We start from the raw sequence: 20,320 nt of genomic DNA on the forward strand, positions 1-20,320 counted from the left end.
ATATATATATATATATATATATATATCTCCTTGTATTATTCCCATTAGAAAAGAATAAGAAGCAATAAGAGATATCTTATTACTTGAGTAATAAGGAATTCATTAAAGGTCTGACTTTAATTCAACAAATATCTAAAATTTCACACTGATTGAAAAAGGGGATAACATCTAGATAACATTACATTGTTTAAAAGTACCACCCTGTGATCCAAACTGATCACATAAATAATTAAGTTAAATTCAGTCCCTTATTTCTATGATAAGATTCAGGAATAGTACGTACTTTGATTTTTCTAAAATTACAAAGGTTAAATTGTTTTAAATTAAACCAGTAAGATATAACATTTTTATTCTTATTGATAAATTATCTTGATAAATTATTTTGCTGCTTTAAAATACTTTTTATGTTTTTTCAATTTATAACATACCATTAGAAAACTTTTTTTCCACCACATCTAGATGACATTGTAAATTATTCTAGGCAAAATTTTCCTGTCTGTACATTGATTCTTTGTAAAGTTCACTGCCATTCCTTTCTCCATGTTACTGGCTTACTTTTGTTTTTGGTTTTTTTTTACTTTCAGAAAGACAAAATACACACTGGTAAACAAACGTTTCTTTCCACAATACTATTATCATTTTAAATAAGCAAAATAATTCAGTAGAAGGCAGTTCTTTAGGGCAGTGGTCTACTTCCTGCTTATATCGCAGTTCTTTACTGCTTCCCAGTACTCCAAAATAAATGCCAAATGAAATCCTTTATATGGAACTTACGTTTAAATGCCCACAAATTAAGCGAAGTCAGTGTTTTATTTAAAATAAGTCACTTTTTCCATTTTGTGCTTCAGCCCTAAGAAATGAGATATAGTTCATTTTAAATGTAAAACTTTGTACACTATGCAAATCATGTCTGTGTCTAAGAAAAATAACAAACTTAATGAGGAATGTTAAAAAAAATCAGAACCCATTAGTTTAAAGATACATAGGAGCAGCCAAAGATGACAAACATGCATAAAATTCAAAACATAGTGGGAAAGGGAATAGGCACTGAAACACATAAATCAGTGTTTTGAATTCTTTTTCTCTGTGGGTATAATTGTACCTTAGTTTCTTATAATGATTTATTGAGGTAAATATTCTGTATGGTTTAACAGCTACAGCTTCAAAGTGTCAGGCACAGGCTCTCCTTTATTCATGAGGCAGCTGAGTATTGGGATGTGAATTCACTTCTGTATTCGGGGACTTGGCAAAGTTTGTTTTTAAGGTCCTTATAAAGAATTCATGTTGATGCAGTCTATTCAAATGTGAAAAACACTGTGCTGTAATGAGTGAAATAGAAAACCTTTACAGTAATTCTGGAGAAAAAAGTAAATAAATTGAAATAAGCCACACAGAGTTACTTTCAGAAAAGTAAAGAATGCCCCTGAGTTCATCTCAGCCATTTTTTCAGGTTTAGGGATGCCTACAAACCCATCACTGGATGGGCTACTAGAGTGGATACTAAATCTAGTATCAGTACAAAAAGAAAATGATCAGAGAGAAATAGAATTAAGTCTCAGTTTGTAATAATCACGCAAGGAAGTCTTTTGGGTTGATTTTCAATCTGCACATACTATTGCTCTGGGACCGAGACATGTACGACACCAACCAGTAACAAGAGTTGTACAGTATATTATTAAAACTACCATATAGCAACTTTATAGTTCAGAGGGGGAAATGAGTGACCTATCAAATATGTTTCCTTTAAAGCATCATGGCAATAAAAGTTATACACAGATACTTACGGCAAAAACCCTATGTTGGAACTCATTGATCTTATGCTTATCTATGCCAAGACCTGCAGCAGGAAATTCAGATTTTTGCCAAGAAATACACGTGCCTTAGATGTGTAAGCTCGGCATGAAATGGAAATCCAACCTGCCTGGACAGTGGTTCTTTGGTGCATCCATACTCCTACCCATCTGCCAGAGTGGCTTTATGAGTCCCCACAAGATGGTTTGCCAGTCTGGGGGTATTGGTGCCAATTTTAAAAATATGCTTTTTAAAATACATAGTTTAAAAGTGTAACTATATTTTTTATAATCAGATTCTCTCTCTTTTTTTTAAAGATTTTTATTTATTTATTTATTTGACAGAGAGACAGAGAGAGAGGGAACACAAGCAGGGGGAGTAGGAGAGAGAGAAGCAGGTTTCCCGCTGAGCAGGGAACCCGATGTGGGGCTAGATGTGAGGCTCAATCCCAGGACCCGGGGATCATGACCTGAGCCGAAGACAGACAGACCCCTAACAACTGAGCCACCCAGGCATCCCATTTAATCGGATTCTCTTATTTCCAGTTAATACAAATTAGGTTTTCATATTTTACTCAATTGAGAGATTATTTCACATTATTAGAGAGATGTCACTAATCAATGGCTTTTGCCTTTTCAATATTTTGCCTTTAAAATTAAAAATCACCTAAAAATTCTGCTTGCTAAAACCTACTCGTTAAATTATAAACATATTAGCTATCTCCACAGAGCCTAACATAGCCATGCATGGAGTAGATGATCAGTAAATAAAGACTTACATCAGATAGCAAATTATTAGTTTAAAATGGCTCTGAAAAAGTTTTATCAGTTTCAGATGACAACTTTTTTTTCCAAAATATTTTTTTCACCCCAAAACACACTAAATAAATATACTATAAGTTATGGTATTTTGATGTTACACTTTCAGGCAAAAATACTCACCAATTTATTCAACATAACACCTCCTCATCAGAGAATAGCACGTGGAAAAATTTGCATTGTATACCATGTTTAGGTGACCCAAATGTTCCCATTGTCCCAATAAGGAATGAAGAGGTAGCCTCTTGTACAACTCTAAAGGTATGCTGTAATTTTACATTAGGTTCATGTGAAGGCAAGATAATCAGGAGCCCCTAAAAGGCTGAAAAATTTGATGGGAAAAATGGTGCAGAAAGAATAACATATCTTCCAAAGAATGAATACATCACACTCCTCCTCTACCAGCCGACAACCATTATCAATTCTTCTTTTCCTCCTTTGGCAAATATAGTAAGCCTTTATTACTTAATAGCTTATGTATAATCTACCCATTTACTTTCAAATGATATCATTACTTATATAAATTTGTTTTCATTGTTCCTTAAATGATACATTTTTCTATCTGTGAAAATATTTAGATATCTTGGGTTGAGATTAAATATGTCATAATTTTTACCATTAAATTAATGACAACATTTTTTATTTTATAGATTTTTCACTAAGCCACAGAATTTTCAGAAACAAATTAACATCTTTAAGCAAAGGATAGGTGTACTTTATTCAAAGTTTCAAAAGGCATCACAGACCTAGAGAAGAAAGGAATTAATTAATATCAACTGAGCATCCCAAATTTATGAGATGCTGTTCTAGGCAGACACATGTTAGTTCATCAACACTTACAATAACCACGTGATAAAAGTATTGTTATTCCCTTTTCTGAAGATAAGAAAACTGAGACAATTATGTGAAATGAAGTGTTCAAGTTCACACAACTAGTAAGTAGCAGAGTCAGAGTCAAAATCAAATGTTACAAAACCCAATGGTCATTTCTCTGTGCTCATCTTAACTTCGTTTTTCATAAGCATTGAATAAAATCAATGCAATCAACTCCCTCCTTCTTGAAACACTGACCTCTCTTGGCTTCTAAATACTATACTCTCCGGGTTTATTCTCTTCTCACTACCACTACCTCTTAGCTTTCACTCTTTAATCTACCTCTTCTACCTGACTTGTAAGGTCTAGGGTTCCTCAAACTCAGGCCAGAGCCCTTTGAGATTTGTCTCTTTTCCTGGATCATTTCATCCATTCCCTTGGATTTAAATACTATCCTTATGCTCATGAATCCCAAGCATGTATCTCTAGCCCTGACTTATATGAATTTCAGGTTTAAATATCTAATTGTCTAGTTTCTTTACATCACCACCTAAACATCTCAAAGACAGTGTAAACTTAATATGTCCAAAGAAGAAATCAAAAAAGAAATCATGATACCTACCCACCCAAATCTGTCCATCTTTCCCTGGGTCCAAAAGTTGTTCAAGCCAGAAGCTTGAGAGCCATCTTTTATTCCTTCCTTTCCATTATCCTCAATAACCAATCCAGCAGCAAATCCAGTTGTTTCTTCCTGTAAAATATATCTTAAATTGCTCCACATCTCTCCATCTCTACCACTTTAACCCAGCTCTTCATTATTTCTCACCTGGACTATGAAACATGTTTACTTCTAATCTTGAGCCTCCTCTAATCAAATTCCCCAGACTGTAATAAGAGGGGTCTTCTTAAAACTAAATCAATCACTCCTCTGCTAAAGACCCTACAATGGCTTACCCTTGCACTTAGGATAAAATCCAAACTTCATTATCATGATCTACAAAACTCTGCCTATCTTTCCAATCTCATCTTATGCCACTCTCCCCTCTTTTCACTATACTCTAATTTACACTAGTCTTCCTTCAGCATGCAGAACACACTAAGCTCTTTCCAGCTTCAAGCCCTTTTCATATGCTGTTCCCTTTACCTGAAACACTTCCCCATTAATTACCTAGCTAGCAATTTCTCATCCTTGAGTCACTAACTCAAAGAGATATTCCCAAACCACACTATCAAGAGTCCCTTGTTTCCTTATGGCACTTATTATATTTTGTAATTGTTTTATGTATTTGTCTTTTGTTGTCTACCAAAATAGAGCATAAGCTCCATAAAGGTAACTAATTAGGTAACTAATTACTTATTTATATTATTAATATTTTCAGTGCCTGGCACAAAATAGCTCTCAATAAGTATTTGCTGAATGAACAAAAACCAGGTGTGTCTAATTCCAAAACCAATGTTCTTTCCACTATATCATGCTACCACCTTAAAGTATCCTAGAAATCATCTAGTCCAAACCTCTCATTTGACAAACATAAAAACTGAGGCCCAGAAAGACAAGTGATTTGCCCAAGGACACACAAAGTAAGTGACACGGCCACAATGACCCCAAGCTTTCTGACTTGTGATTCAGGATTTTTCTTACGTTTCACCTTGTCTTATGCTGTTAGTCCCACCCAAAAATACACCTAACAACTTTTCCACAAAATGGCCAAAAATACCAGTAAAAACTTTGGCAACCATTTACAAAACAAAGCATTTGGTTGACAAAATCTTTTACATAACTATTCCTATTAACAAATGAAACATTTGAAAATATAGACGAATAGTTCTCTATTTTACATAACATAAATCATTTACTTCACAATATAAACAAAAAAATTATTTAACATGGATAATTCATTTAGAATAAACTTTCTTAGGGAAATCAACTTTGTTCCTAAAAATTCACTATGTTTTCTCAATAGCCAAGAATTCTCTAAAATTCACATAAAATATAAAATTCATGTAATTTTGAAACTAACCAAGAAACAAGCAAAATATCCATAATTAACAACCACTGATGAAGGAAGAAACAATCAAACTCAGGAATCCTACACTGCCTACTTCCAGAATCTAATCACTGGTCAGTGAAGAATTTAGCCATGTATCTATTTACTCAGTTATGAATCAATGCATAGTGCCTCCAGCTCCTTCTATTCCTCCAGAGCACAAATCAGATAACTACAAAACCATCTTGAGCTGCTCTTGTCACCTGGTGACCGATGGAGGAAACTTTGATCCAATTTTCTTTGCTAACAACTTTTTACTTCTCTATTAAGCAAAAAGCATCCATACTCACTATTCAGTGTACTTGTGTATATATTTTTTAATTTCCATAATAAAAAGTTTAAAAGCTCTGTCATTAACCATTTAATCTTTAAAAACAACTATGTCTCCATCTACTTCATCCTCTAAAGAATTCTACATAATTTTTCAAAAGTATTAGGAATAATAATTTTTTTTTTTTTTTACTTTTAGTGTTATAACAGTAATTACTGCAAAGGACAAATATTTCAGCTATATTATCGTTCAAATAGGTTTATATAGGCTATCCTAGTGAATGAGACATTATACAGCATTATTCTATGAAAAAAAATCTACTTCTATGGAACTATTGATTTCCAACTTCAGGCTGCTATTAAGAAAAATACAATAGACTAGGTGGCTTAAACAACAAACATTTATTTCTCACAGTTTTGGAGACTAAGAAGTCCAAGATCAAGGCCCCGGCAGATTCAGTGTCTGGTGAGAAACATTGATTTCCTAGTTTATAGATGGCTATCTTTTTGCAGTATCCTCACATGGTAGAAAGGGGAAAGGGATCTCTTGAATTCTCTTTTAGAAGGACAATTAATCATTTCCCAAGGGCTCCACTTCCAAATACCATCACATTAGAGATTAAGTTTCAACATAAGAATTTCAGGGACATAAACATTCACTCTATAGCAAAGTCCTTCTCCTATGATCAGTCATGTTCGTTGTTTTGCCCTCATAAAAATTTCACAATTAACATATACACCTTTGTTATTTACCTACCAGTTGTTCTGAATGTTGTGTCACTTAATTTTCATTGGGTCTTTTTAGTCCATCAGATGTGTCTCTTGCTGCTGTCCATTAATATGCAAATTACCTCAGAATATACTGGACTTCTATGGGTTTCAAGGCTCTATTTTTTATCATTTAGAATCTAGCAAAACAGTCCTGTTGGAAAAATTTTAGAAAATGAATTTCAGTAGTAGAGTTCAGGGTTCTTTCTTACTTTATAAACTAAAAATCCTATATCTCAAAATAGACTAACAACTCACTATTAGTATGCATTACGGTGAAATACTGGTGACTAATGGAGGAAACTTTGATCCAACTTTCCTTTGTCAACAACTTTTTACTTTTTATTTCTCTATTAAGCACAAGGTATCCACACTTACTATTCCATGAGTAAATAAGCATGAGTAAATCACGTCCACTTGGTATAGCATGGAGCACTTTCCCATTCTATCATGGAAAGCACCAAACCTGTGTTGTCCCAATATGGTAGCCAATAGCAGCCTTGGTTTATTGGGCACTAGAAATGTAATTAGCCCCAAATGAGATGTGCTATGGTATAAACACACACTGGATTTTTGAACACTTAGTATAAATAAATAATGTAAAATATCTCAGTAATTTTCATACTGGTTATATGTTAAAATGATATTATTTTGATATACTGTATAAAATACATTATTAACACTAATTTCACCTGTTTCTTTTTACTTTGTTACTTTTTTTTTTTATAAAGATTTTATTTATTTATTTGACAGAGATAGAGACAGCCAGCGAGAGAGGGAACACAAGCAGGGGGAGTGGGAGAGGAAGAAGCAGGCTCATAGCGGAGGAGCCTGATGTGGGGCTTGATCCCAGATCGCCGGGATCACGCCCTGAGCAGAAGGCAGACGCTCAACCGCTGTGCCACCCAGGCGCCCCTACTTTGTTACTTTTTTAGGGTGACTACTAGAAAATCTTAAGTTACATACATGACTTACATTTGTGGCTCACATTATATTTCTATAGGACAGCACTGGTCCCACTGTAATTAAGAGAGTTCTACTGTATCTAGACTATTTATTCTTCCTTCTCTTACAAAACTAAATTCTTCTCATGATGATAATGATGATGATGACGACAACACTGTAAATTCTGCCAAGTACTGTCAAATATATGACTTTATTTGATCTTCTTGATCATCTACTTTGATTTAGTACCTCTCTCCACATCAACTCAAACCATCATCATCTAAGATCCTGCATTTTTATGATGCTTTGGTTAGGGAAAATCTATTTTCCAGAATTGAATTAAAGAAAGAACAAAAATATCATGACACTAGTAGATAGGACATTCAGATTTCTACAGTTAAGTTAGTTTTTGGTGTTTGTCTTTCCACAAAGAAACAGCTTTTGATTAATATGTTGTGGTGGGTGGATAGCCCACAGCAAGGTCCTTAAATGAAAATGTATACTTTCAATAAGAATTAGCACTAAAGAGAGAGAGAAGGAGGGAGAAACATTATAGGAATAGATAATAAATACTAATCTCCTCTCTGCTCAAAGCAGAAAGTACTATATTATTCAAGAATGTTATGACAGCTAAAGGAGTTTATTATTAGAACGTTGCTTACTTTAGCCAAGGGAGGAAAAAAGAAAATGAAAACAACAGTTCAATGATTTTGAAGTTTTACTTTTTCCAACCACTCTCAGTTCTCTGAGGGAACAAAAATTAGCAAAAAATCAATTGTTTTTCCCTGTATCAAATAATAGGTAGTGAGAAATTCCAGAGTCCTAGTCACCAAAGAGTATGGCTATGACATTTTCAGAAATAAGCATTAATAAGCTTCATCAGTGTCCACATACCAGTTTTCTCCTGGGAAAATTCAAAGGCTTCATATTAGAGATCAATTCATTTTGATAATGAAAGAACTGTTAAAATTCTATGGCCTGAGCAAATGGAAATATAAATTTGTACATATACTTTGGAAAAGCTTTTCATGTTATTTTCTACTCCTCAGCATATACCCAACAGTAAAGCATGCACATTTATATCAAAAAACGTACACAAAATCTTACAGCAGCGTTATTCATACTAGCCCCAAACTGGAAACCCATAGACCCATCAACAGGTGAATTCACACAGTAGAGTATAGATATCCTCATTTTGTAACAGTGAACTATAGAAGTATGCTTTGTGCACTTTTCTATATGTCCATTATATTTCAATGAAAAAATAGATGCAGGGGATTAATCTATACAAAGTTCCAGTTATAACATAAAGAAGTCACAGGGCTGAAATATACAGCATAGCATATACAGTCAATAACATTGTAACAACTATGTGGTGACAGATGGTGACCACACTGTGGTGACAGATGGTGACCACACTGTGGTGAGCATTTTATAATACATAGGGAATTGTTGAATCACTACATTGTATACCTGAAACTAATATATGTCAAAAAATTGCTAAATGTAGAAGCAGCAGTGGCTCTTGTAATGTTAAAAAAACAAAGAAATTGGGCTCAAAAGAAAAAAATTTGGTGGTCAAAAAAAAATTTCTGTGGTATACTAAAATTTTGTTTTATATTACTAATTAAGACACCACTTGGAATTTAAGAATATTTTAAGACTTGCTTTTTAAAGAAAATTTTATCCTTGACATTACTTTCACATTTTTTTAAATTCATAGAATTACAGAGCTTTAGAGATGGAAGAAACAGAGTAAACTAGTTGGCTCTGAGAGAGGTTGGGTGACTGTACCATGACTAAATTAATAGAAGTGATGGGACTAAAATTCAGAACTTCCATATTACATTGCAGTACTTTCAAAAGCTTTTAATTTAAGTAGAGTTAGACTCCATTAGAAAGACTGGAAATCCCTTGACAATCTTGATGGTTTATAATGCTACAAGGGCAAAATCTACAAGTCACTGAATGTCTGTCATTTATATTTCCATTTCATTTATAATAAACAAATAAATCATAAAAAAGGGAAGAAAGTCATACTTAGCCTTTTGGTGAGGAACTTTATAAGGATTGGCAATCCACGTCCTTTGAACAGTTTTTAAAACTTACTCTTTATGAAGATAAATATAAAACCTTTGTGTTCAACCAAATATTGTATTAAAAACAGAACAGTCTTGGTGCATATTGCTTCTTTCTCTTTTACTTTTTCTAACATGTTTGTAAACAAGTGTAAGAGCAACAAAATCAAGAGGTGTTGATCCCTGCTAGAAATGCACCGACATTTGAGCTACTAGCAATTCACAAGGTTCAAGAATATAACAACTTATTCTCTTTGTTTCCTTCAGACTTTCAAATATGACCATTCTTTGTTCAAAAAAAAATTTTTTAAAGAAGCTATTCTTCTGGCTCAGAAATTTAAAATAGACTATGCGGCAACATCCTTTTTATCTGGTCTTTTCCTGTTTAATTTCTTTTTTTTTTTTAACTATTTTGTTTTGGAGAAGGGGGAGGAAAGAGAGTTCTAAGAAAAGCTTTCATAACAGGTTCAAAAGTATAAAAGCCATTTCAAGCTCCAGACATTTGTAGCCTTTATTTCTTTAGTCCTTGAAAAGGCTTTTTAAATGTTAACAGCTAGGATAGGACTGCTTGCCTATACTGATATTCCAAGCTTCCTTTCCTTTGTAGTCTTGGATTCTTCCCCCACCCTCAATTCCCCAATAACCTGTATGCCAGCTTTTTTTTTTTTTTTTAAGTATGTTCCATGCTGGGGGTGGAGCCCAACATGGGGCTTGAACTCACAACCCTGAGATCAAGACCTGAGTTGAGATGTCTCAGATGCTTAACCCACTGAACCACCCAGGTGCCCCTACCAGCTCCTTTTTTTTTTTTTAAACAAAACAAACAAAAAAAGATTTCATCATGGTGTGTGTACAGGCAGACTTCTAAGATCCCTAACGGAGTGGATACCTCTTGTATTCAAACATTTTTGCTTTAATTTCTCCTACACTTGGTGATTTCATGTCCCTATTTAACATGTTGTCATGTTAAAAATGACATGTCACCTACTAAGTAATTAGAGTTAGTCCCCCTCCCTAGAAATGCTGAAATACAAACTTCAAAAACAAAATGTCAAAAAGGTGCTCATTTATATACTTTGAAGTTAAAACAACAAAGGTTTAAATCAATATAGGATATAGTATTCCCCTACTTTAGAAAGAAAATTACATAAATACAAAAAATAAGTCTGAAACACTGTATCCCAAGGTCTTAACAGTGATTATTTCTGGATGTTGAGACCATAAAATGTTTTTATTTTTTAATTGCTTATTAATATATTTTAGTTCATCTTACATGTACATGCATTATTTGTGATAAGGGAAAATATTACTCTTAGTTTAAAAAAATAAGTGCTATTTTATTACTTTTCAGCATATATATGGGTAGTTCTTAAAAATTCATATATATTTATATTTAACTATATGTGCATTATGTAAGTACATAAAAATTCTGAAGTGTAATTTCCAAAATGGTAAAATCATGATTCTCATGTAAATATTAAAAGACCATGAATCAAAATGTTAAGTGTCAGACTTCCTTTCCTTATTAATCAATGAGGAAATCAGAAAGAAGTGAAAACTAATTCATAGTAATCTGACTTACAGAGATTTATATTTTCTCCTGGACAAAACCCATTTGTATTGTCAAGAACAAGAATCATCTGCAGTGTTAATGGCAGAAAGTGTTTGCAATGTTTTCAGTTTTCTACAATTTAACTTTTATCCTTACAGAGTTTTAAAATAGCCTAGTCAATCAAAGATGATCCAAAGTGCACACTCATTTAGAATCAGGGTCCCTAGACATTTGGCATTCTCTTGAAAGGAAACCCAGTAATCACTTTTGTCCACGCCCAAGTCTGACAAATTTTCCAGATATATTTTACTAATCAGTAAACTGAATTAAAACTGTTACAATTAAAATGTAAATTCCTTGAAGGCAGAAAACATAATGTCTCATGCTTTAGAAATGTTTAGTAAAGTGTTCTGAACTTAGTATGTTTATAATCAAGATATATCACAAAATATTTGAGGTAGTACAAAGTTTAGAAACTTCAGACCAGTTTAAATGATTGCACATTAGTAAATTATTAAAAAGTCATGAAATACTGATACAAAATAGGAAAAGCTGTGTAAGAAATTATGAGTAATTTATAGGTAAGGAATACAAAACCACAATCACAAACACAAATGTCCATAAAAAAAAAGAAAAGCTATCAGAGAAAGCTTGATCAACTCTGAGTTTTTCTATCAGTAATTTCCAAAGTTGAGAAAATTTCAAGGGAGAAAATCTTAAAACAGGAAATTCTATCTACTAAACTAAACTTCCCTCTCAACTAAGAAATGATTGTCATCATCTGAATTTTATAACAGGACAACTAAATCCAAATCATAGAAGCACAGTTTGATGAAGAAACTGAAGCCCAGAGAATTTCAGGGACTCTCCAAGATCACACAATTACTTAGATATTCAACAATACTTGTTAACATAAAAATAATTCACAGTAGTCCTATGTTACCTAAAACTGAATCATAAACACAAAAGTACTTTGAGAATTACTGGACACAGTAATGAATGAATGGATTAGCAGACATAAGCACACTGAGGAAATCCTTGCCTTTTTAGATTATTGTCTTAAAAGAAAAGAATTCTTTCTTGGAACTAAGAATCCCAAATTTGCAAGAAATGGATTATTCTCAAGTTTTCACTCAATGAACATCATGTATACCATGTGAATTAACTTTATGTCTAGCAGCATCACATAGCGTGATTAAGAGCATAAATACTAGAGCCAGACCAGGTATCCGCTCAAATAATTTCAGACATCTGATCCTGAGCAACTTACTCAACCTTCATGTAATCTATTCCCTTGAGCAAGTTACTTAATCTATACATGCCTCAATTTCCTCATCTGTAAAATGATATAATAGTAGAGCATACCTGCGTGAAGATTATGTAAATGAACATATGTAAAACACTTAAGGAAGAAACTGGGCTCAAAGTAAGCATTACCATCATGTTTATTAAATCAATGGTTCCAAAAATTTGGTCTTTAGACCAACAGTAGCATCTAGAAACTTGTTACAAATGTAAATTTTCTCACTTTTCGCAATCCTACTGAATTAGAAGCTCTGCGTAGGACCCAATAATACAGACTCACAGAAAGTCTTCCACACACACAAAAACTTGAGAACCACTGGTGCAAATTAGTAAGATTTTTATCCCTTTCTCTCTGGACTTATATAAAGCCGTTAATATATATAGCCATTAGTATACTTAATGCTTTACACACTTCATCTTTTGTCACAAAACTACTTTGAAGATTTGGCTTCAAAACTGAAGGCAACTTTACATCCACTAGGATAGTTATAACCAAAAAGACAGACAATGAGTGTTGGCCAGAGTATGGAGAAATTGTCCCCTTTATACAATGCTAATGAGACTGTAAAATGATGCAGGCACTTTGGAGAACAGTCTGATGGTTCCTCAAAAAGTTAAGCATAGAGTAATACATGACCCAGCATATACCCATGAGGATCTGAAAACATGTTCACACAAAAATTTGTACACAGATGTTCATAGCAGCATTATTCATAATAGCCAAAATGTGGAAACAACCCAAATATCCATGAAGTGATGAACGCATAAACAAAATGTGGTATATCCATACAATAGAATTTTATTCAGCCATGAAAAGGAATAAAGTACTGATATGTGCTACAACATGGATGAACCTTGAAAACATTATAAGTGAAAGAAATCAGTCACAAAAGACCATGTGTTATATGATACCATTTACATGAAATGGCTAGAATAAGCAAATCTATAGAGACAGAAAGTAGATTGGTGGTTGTCTAGGGCTGGGGTCAGTGGGAGGAAAATACAGTCGCTACTGATGGATACAGGGTTTCTTTTGCAGGTAATAAAAATGATATAAAATTGATGGTAATAATGACTGCACAACTCTGAGACTGTATTAAAAAACATTTGGGGCACCTGGCTGGCTCAGTTAGAAGAGCATGTGACTCTTGATCTCATGGTCGTGAATTCAAGCCCCACGTTGGACATGGAGCCTATTTAAAAAACAAAGCAGGGGCACCTGGGTGGCACAGCGGTTAAGCGTCTGCCTTCGGCTCAGGGCGTGATCCTGGTGTTATGGGATCGAGCCCCACATCAGGCTCCTCCGCTGTGAGCCTGCTTCTTCCTCTCCCACTCCCCCTGCTTGTGTTCCCTCTCTCGCTGGCTGTCTCTATCTCTGTCAAATAAATAAATAAAATCTTTTAAAAAATAAATAAATAAAATAAAAAACAAAGCAAAACACATTTAATTGTGTAAATAGGTGAATTATGTGGTATGTGAATTATATCTCAATAAAGCTGTTATTTTTTAAAGGCTGAAGGCATATGCCCAAATATTATTGATGGAAAATATACGTGATATAAAAACTGATGCAATAACAATAATCTGCACCTAAACCATAAATGATACTATCCTGGAATTGAGGGAGGGAAGAACAGGGCAAAAGGAGAAGTGCAAAATTCTTCACACATATAGGGAGTCATGAGACAGATATTGTTTTACTCTTGACTAGAGTAAAAACTAAAATACAACCATTAATAGTATTAAAACCAAAACGTATATCCTCCAAATCACTAGAAGAAATAAATTAGAAGGAATTACACTTACAAGTTAACTGTGGTTACCTCATTACTATGACACTATGAATGATTTTTATTTCTTTATACTTTATTTTCCATATTTTTACAATGGGTTTATTTTACCATATGAGTCTGCTTATCTTTGCGACTCTGACGCTTTTTAAACCAATTTACTTACGCATTCATTTATGGTTAATTTTTAATAGGTTGATATAGTCAGACAATTTAGAATTCAAAAGATACAAAAAATATGGTGAAAAGTCTCCCTGCCATCTTTGCACCTCAGCTCCCCAGCCACCACCACTCCAAGTATGGAATCTATAAATATTATCAGCTTCTTAGGTATTTTGTGGAAATACTTCATGCATATATATTGACTCTTTTCTGTCTTTTTAATACAAATACAATATAATATATGTACTGTTCTCCATTTTGGTTTTTTTATTCAACAATAGATCTTGGAGACTGTCCCTCATCAGTACTTAAAAAGTTTCCTCTTTTTTTTACTGTTTTATTTACTTATTTCTATTTATTTTTCTTTATTTTTTCTTATTTATTTACTTATTTATTTGTGTGAGAGAGAGAGATTGAGTGGCAGGCAGACGGAGAAGCAGGCTCCCTGCTGAGCAAGGAGGCAGATGTGGGATTCGATCCCAGGACCCTGGGATTATGACCTGAGCCGAAGGCAGACACTTAACTGACTGACCCACCCAAGCATCCCCCCCACTTTTTTTACTTTATTTTTTTCAACATAAGTGTACTCTTTAATTCCCATCACCTATTTCATCCATCCTCCCACCCACCTTCCCTTTGGTAACCATCAGTTTGTTCTCTATAGTTAAGAGTCTGTTTCTTGGATTGTCTCTCTTTGTTTTTCTTTGCTCGTTTATTTTGTTTCTTAAATTCCACATACGAGTGACATCATATAGTATTTGTCTTTCTCTGGCTATTTCGCTTAGCATTATACTCTCTGGCTCTATCCATGTTGTTGCAAACAGCAAGATTTTTATGGCTGAATAATATTCCATTATACAGAGATATAAATACACACACACACACACCATATATTCTTTATCCATTCATCAATCAATGGACACTTGGGTTTCTTCCATAGTTTGGCTGTTGTAAATAATGCTGCAATAAACGTAGGGTGCATGTATCCCTTTGAATTACTGATTTTGTATTTGGGGGGGGGGTAAATACCCAGTTGTGCAATTACTGGATCATAAGGTAGTTCTATTTTTAATTTTTGAGGGTTTCCTCTTTCCTTTTAATGGCTACATGCCTACTGTACATTATCTACTGTACGGATTTACCATAATTCATTTAGCCAGTCTCATATTGACAGATTACTTTTATATTTGGCAAGAACAACAAAGTAATTTTAGAGAATAAAATGCTCTCAAATTCCACCTGCCCCCCAAAAAAGGTAACACCATTGATTTAAAGTCACAAATTCTTTTTGACAACTATTAGAATATTGCTGCTTTTTGTATCTAAAGACCTTATGACCAGATGATACGTATCAACAATTTTACTGAAGCAATTTTATAAGCAAATAAATTTTCATTTCCCTTTTCATTCTGTATTCTTTTAACTTTCTAGGTATATGTAAAATAACCAACCCAATATTTATGTCACCATATTTTAAATTACAGTCGCAATGTGATAAATGTGCATGTTCCATGGACAGAATGGGAATTCTTTTTTTTTTTTTTTTAAGATTTTATTTATTTATTTGACAGAGAGAGACAGCCAGTGAGAGAGGGAACACAAGCAGGGGGAGTGGGAGAGGAAGAAGCAGGCTCCTAGCGGAGGAGCCTGATGTGGGGCTCGATCCCATAACGCCGGGATCACGCCCTGAGCCGAAGGCAGACGCTTAACGACTGCGCCACCCAGGCGCCCCAGAATGGGAATTCATCTCATCATCATCAACCATCATCAATCACAAATACTTATTTTTTTATACCTTGTCTTCGGGATTGTATGTTAGGCCCTACAGTTCTCTTTATATGATGCCTTTAAAATCAGGTTTAAGATAAGTTTCATCTTAGTCTCCCACTTAATGCATTCTTCCAATATTTTTCTTTTGGCTTTAATGATACTTACCTCTCCTTGTTCTCCATTTATCTGTTAATCTTGGGCTATTTCCACCCTTAAATGTTCTCTTCTTTTTTTTTTCCTTTTCCAAGGAACTCTCTTCTATGTGACCATTCAGTAAACTCAGTCACTCTCTTAATTTACCCATCATCTCTAGATTGGGGATTTCCAAATATATGGCTGTCTCCTAACTTTGAAGCCCATATTTCTAACTGCCTACTAGATAGTTTCACTTGGTATCCCACTAACACCTTAAATTAACGTGTCTAAAATAAAAAATTCATTATCTTACCATATAAACCTGCTTCCCTCTGACCACATCCATTCATATAATACCACAAAAATTTGGTGAGTCATGTTTTATATACAAGTCACGCTGCTAAGCTTAGATTCTACTCAAAAGATTCTTAGTCTAGAATAGCCAGCAAGACTTGTATCTTTGTTCATACCTCTATTATAGCACATTTATTTTTACTTTCACTAGCGATGACAGACTAACCAAGATAAGTAAAAGGTAGCAGTGGAAAATAAGATCGGAGTGGACAATTGAGGTCAAATGTAGACCCTCAATTGTAGGCTAATTATAGCAACTTTATCAACTTAATTCTGTACAAAATGGGAAGCTCTAGGCAGTTTTTGAGCAGGAGAGTCTCTACATTCCATTTTCAGATGATGGGTCTGGCTATGATATGTAAAATGGGTTTAACTGGGGAACTATTAGAGCATGGGAAAAGGTTACTATAAATCAGTGAAACAGAGAATTTGAATCTGAACACACAGAGTGAGAGATTCAAACTCAAGGCTTTGATCAGCCTATAGAGTTTTGTCTCAGAATATACTTCTGTGTTTTTCAGGTTTCAGTTTCACAGGACACTAACTGTTCCTGAATGCATGCCCCACCCGGCTTCCATATTTTTTCAGGATCTAGCTCAAAAACTTTCAGGGAAGAATTTCCCCATTTCCCTCAACTAAAATGAACTGCTTCCATAGCATTTTATCTGTAACTTCCTGGTGCCATTTAGTCATTCCTCCCCTACCAAGCTATAAACTCCTCGAGGTAAAGGCTTATACATTATTTATTCTGGTTTTCTTCAAATTTAGCACACTGCCTGACACATACTAAGCCCCCTACATAAATGTGTGACACATACTAAGCTCCCTATATAAATGTTGCGTTATATTGGCACAGTGGAAAATGCACAGGTTTTTGGAGTTAGACAGATTTAAGGACTAAATCGCAGATTAGCCATTCACTCATTAGCTATGTGATCATGAGCAAGCATTTAACTTTTCTTAAGCTTCATCATATATAAAATAAAAATCCTTGCAAATTGTTGTGAAGCTTTGAGAAGCACCTAGCAATGTATATAGTGCATAGTGGATATTCAATAAATAGTAATTATAACTATGGCTCCAGAAATTATTTTTTTTTTAGTCTCAGATAAAACAGTAGCAAGTTTTTTTGTACAGAGCATATTCATCAGAGCTTTAATGTCTTCTTTAGGTTTGTTAACTATGTTCAGTTATGACTGCTCTTGGTTGAAGGAAAATTAATGTACACACTCAACAAAGATTTATGAATGCCTACTACATGCTAAAGCTTTGGGTCCATAAAAAATAAAGGCATGGTCAGGTAAGTATTTCGAAATGCTATTAGGAACAGGGCCTCCTCTCCTTGTCTTTACTATCCAATAAAGAAGGCTATTGCTGAGTTTCTAGGACTTTCTACATACCACTCTGTTACATTATATAATTTCATACTTCATTAATTCAAAAAACTTATTAACTACTCTGTGGCACATTGTACTGGAAGATACAGGAACAAAAAATTAAGACGGAACAGTTGTTGGAGTGCCTGGGTGGCTCAGTCGGTTACATGGTTAAGCATCTGACTCTTGATTTAGCTCAGGGCATTATTTCAAGGTTGTGAGATCAAGTTCTGCATGGGGCTCCACACTAGGCATGGGAGCCTACTTAAGATTCTCTTTCTCCCCCACACCCCTGCCCCCCAAATGGAACAGTTGCACAGAGTACCTTCTCCTTGTTTTTACAAAACAAGGAGGAAGGATATTACTGAGTTTCTGTGCCATATATGAATTTCTATTGCACTATAATTCCATCCTTACCTATATAGCCTTCTGTAATGAAACTGAGTAAAATCTGGTAAAATGATCCAGGCTTTTTTATTTCCTATGTTACTTTTTGGCTTGTGATCTTGATTTATGATAACGTGAAGATTTAGTCATCCAGGTGCCAACAATTCTGGTAAAGAAATAAAAGGCAGGTTGCTAGCTCATTAAACTCTTCTGGACATTTACCAATTTAAGTTAGAACCATTTAGTAACTACTAACATTATTGATAGTCCTTTTTTATTTCTGAATTCTTTTAGTAGTTCAAAATTACCTATTCAGCCACCTCATTTATTTATTAATAAAGCTAAGTTCTAAATTGTATATATTTATGGTCTGTCAAACCCTTTGGATTTGAACTGTAGTTCATCCTAGAAAATTCTGTAACTTAACTGTAATTTCATTGTAATTACATTTATACAATCTTTGCAGAATCACAGTTAATATGAAAAATATTTTAATTCATAGTAAACAGCAAGTAACCACTTCCCCAAAATACTTCTCCTCATGGGCTTACTCCTCTCCTCTTCCACTTGTTTTATTCTTACCAAAGAACTAATTGATTAAGGTGCCCTTGCTTGGTTATAAAATATGACCCAATCTGAGATTTTTTTTTTCATATAATCCTAATTAGCATTGTCATTCTTTTGCTTCCAAAACAAAGGAGCAGAATTTGGATATAGGACTGAATAAATTAAAGAACTATCTTCTACTACTCACAGTTCTGTAAATGGTACAAAGATCTGAAATCTAGTACAGTAATATTTTTTCTAGAGGCAGTCAAAGCTACAGTAATTGCTAAATTCAGAAGCTGACAGTTAAGCATTGTTTCACAGGCTGCTCTCATCACCAAAATGCACACTAGATCTATATTGTCACACCATTTGCTGATTTTTTGCTTAAAAAAAATTAAAATTTTTGATCAAGGTCAGAAAGCTTCAGAATAAGTAAGGACAAGGATCCTGTCAGAACGTTAGGACTGAAGGCACACAGGTTCAGGCCTGGTTAAAAAAATCAGACACCTTGATACCGCATGAATGAATCTCCAACATCTGAATAAAACCTTTAGACACGGCACTTAGTAGACAGACTAGTAGCTGCTGGGGGTGCGGTGGGGGGATTGGGGAAGGACTACTCAATGGGTACTGACCTTCTTTTTGGGGTGATGAAAATGTCTTGGAACTAGATAGAGATGATGGTCGCACAGCATTGTGAATGTACCAAATGCCACTTAATTGTACACCTTAAAGTGGTTAATTTTACATTACATGGACTTCACCTCAATTCAACAAAAAAACTTTTTCAAAGAAAATTAAGATACAGGGCCTTCTGGCAGACAGGGGCTTTACTTAGGGAACGCCCCAAAAGCACAATGCCTATATACCAGCAGGGAGGTCGGTTAGGGTCACTCCCACTTCACAAAAAGCTGTGTGGACAGTTTACATAATTCCCTCAGGCGGACCGTGTTTCCGTAACAGCCAATTAACTGGCACCATCTTGAACTCATTTCGGTGAGAATGACAAAGCGGCAAAATATTCATCAGAATCTTCCAGAAAGCCGCACCGCCGGTCATCTAGATATCCCTTAGGAGCAACAGTGAACACGAGGGTGGAAACAGTAGAAGCCATATTTTTTTAAAAGGTTTTTGTCGCGGGGGGGGGGGGGCGGTACCAGCGAGGATTCAATAATCTTCAAACGTTACATTTAAACGTAGGTGCTTGACTAGGACAGATGCATCTGTCAGTCGCGCAGCATCTCACAGCGAAATGCCTTTTTCTGTGGCGACGAAGACTCGAAGCCGCTTAAACGAACGCTCACCGCCATACCCATCCGCGAGAAAGCTCCCTCCACCAGCCGAAAAAGGCGGAACTTCAGAGGGCACTCCCGCCACACAGCGCGATCTGCGCCGCTGAGCTTCCTGGG

At 34.7% G+C, this 20,320-nt stretch overlaps 1 long non-coding RNA gene across 2 annotated transcripts; it reads right to left on the reverse strand.

Annotated features, from left to right (window-relative positions):
- Positions 1-4,055: 4,055 nt before the first annotated feature.
- LOC103679389 lies at positions 4,056-20,307 on the reverse strand. Of its 2 annotated transcripts, none has more exons than XR_572925.2 (4): positions 20,100-20,307; positions 18,393-18,528; positions 6,498-6,662; positions 4,056-4,173 (listed from the first exon to the last, which is right to left on the reverse strand). It is a non-coding gene; the product is annotated as an uncharacterized LOC103679389 (long non-coding RNA). The 2 variants fall into 2 exon arrangements; XR_005837063.1 differs by having other exon boundaries at positions 19,547-20,307.
- Between the last annotated feature and the right edge of the window lie 13 nt (positions 20,308-20,320).

The sequence above is a fragment of the Ursus maritimus genome, unplaced genomic scaffold, assembly GCF_017311325.1.
Source record: "Ursus maritimus isolate PB19 unplaced genomic scaffold, ASM1731132v1 scaffold_23, whole genome shotgun sequence".
Taxonomy (NCBI): domain Eukaryota; kingdom Metazoa; phylum Chordata; class Mammalia; order Carnivora; family Ursidae; genus Ursus; species Ursus maritimus.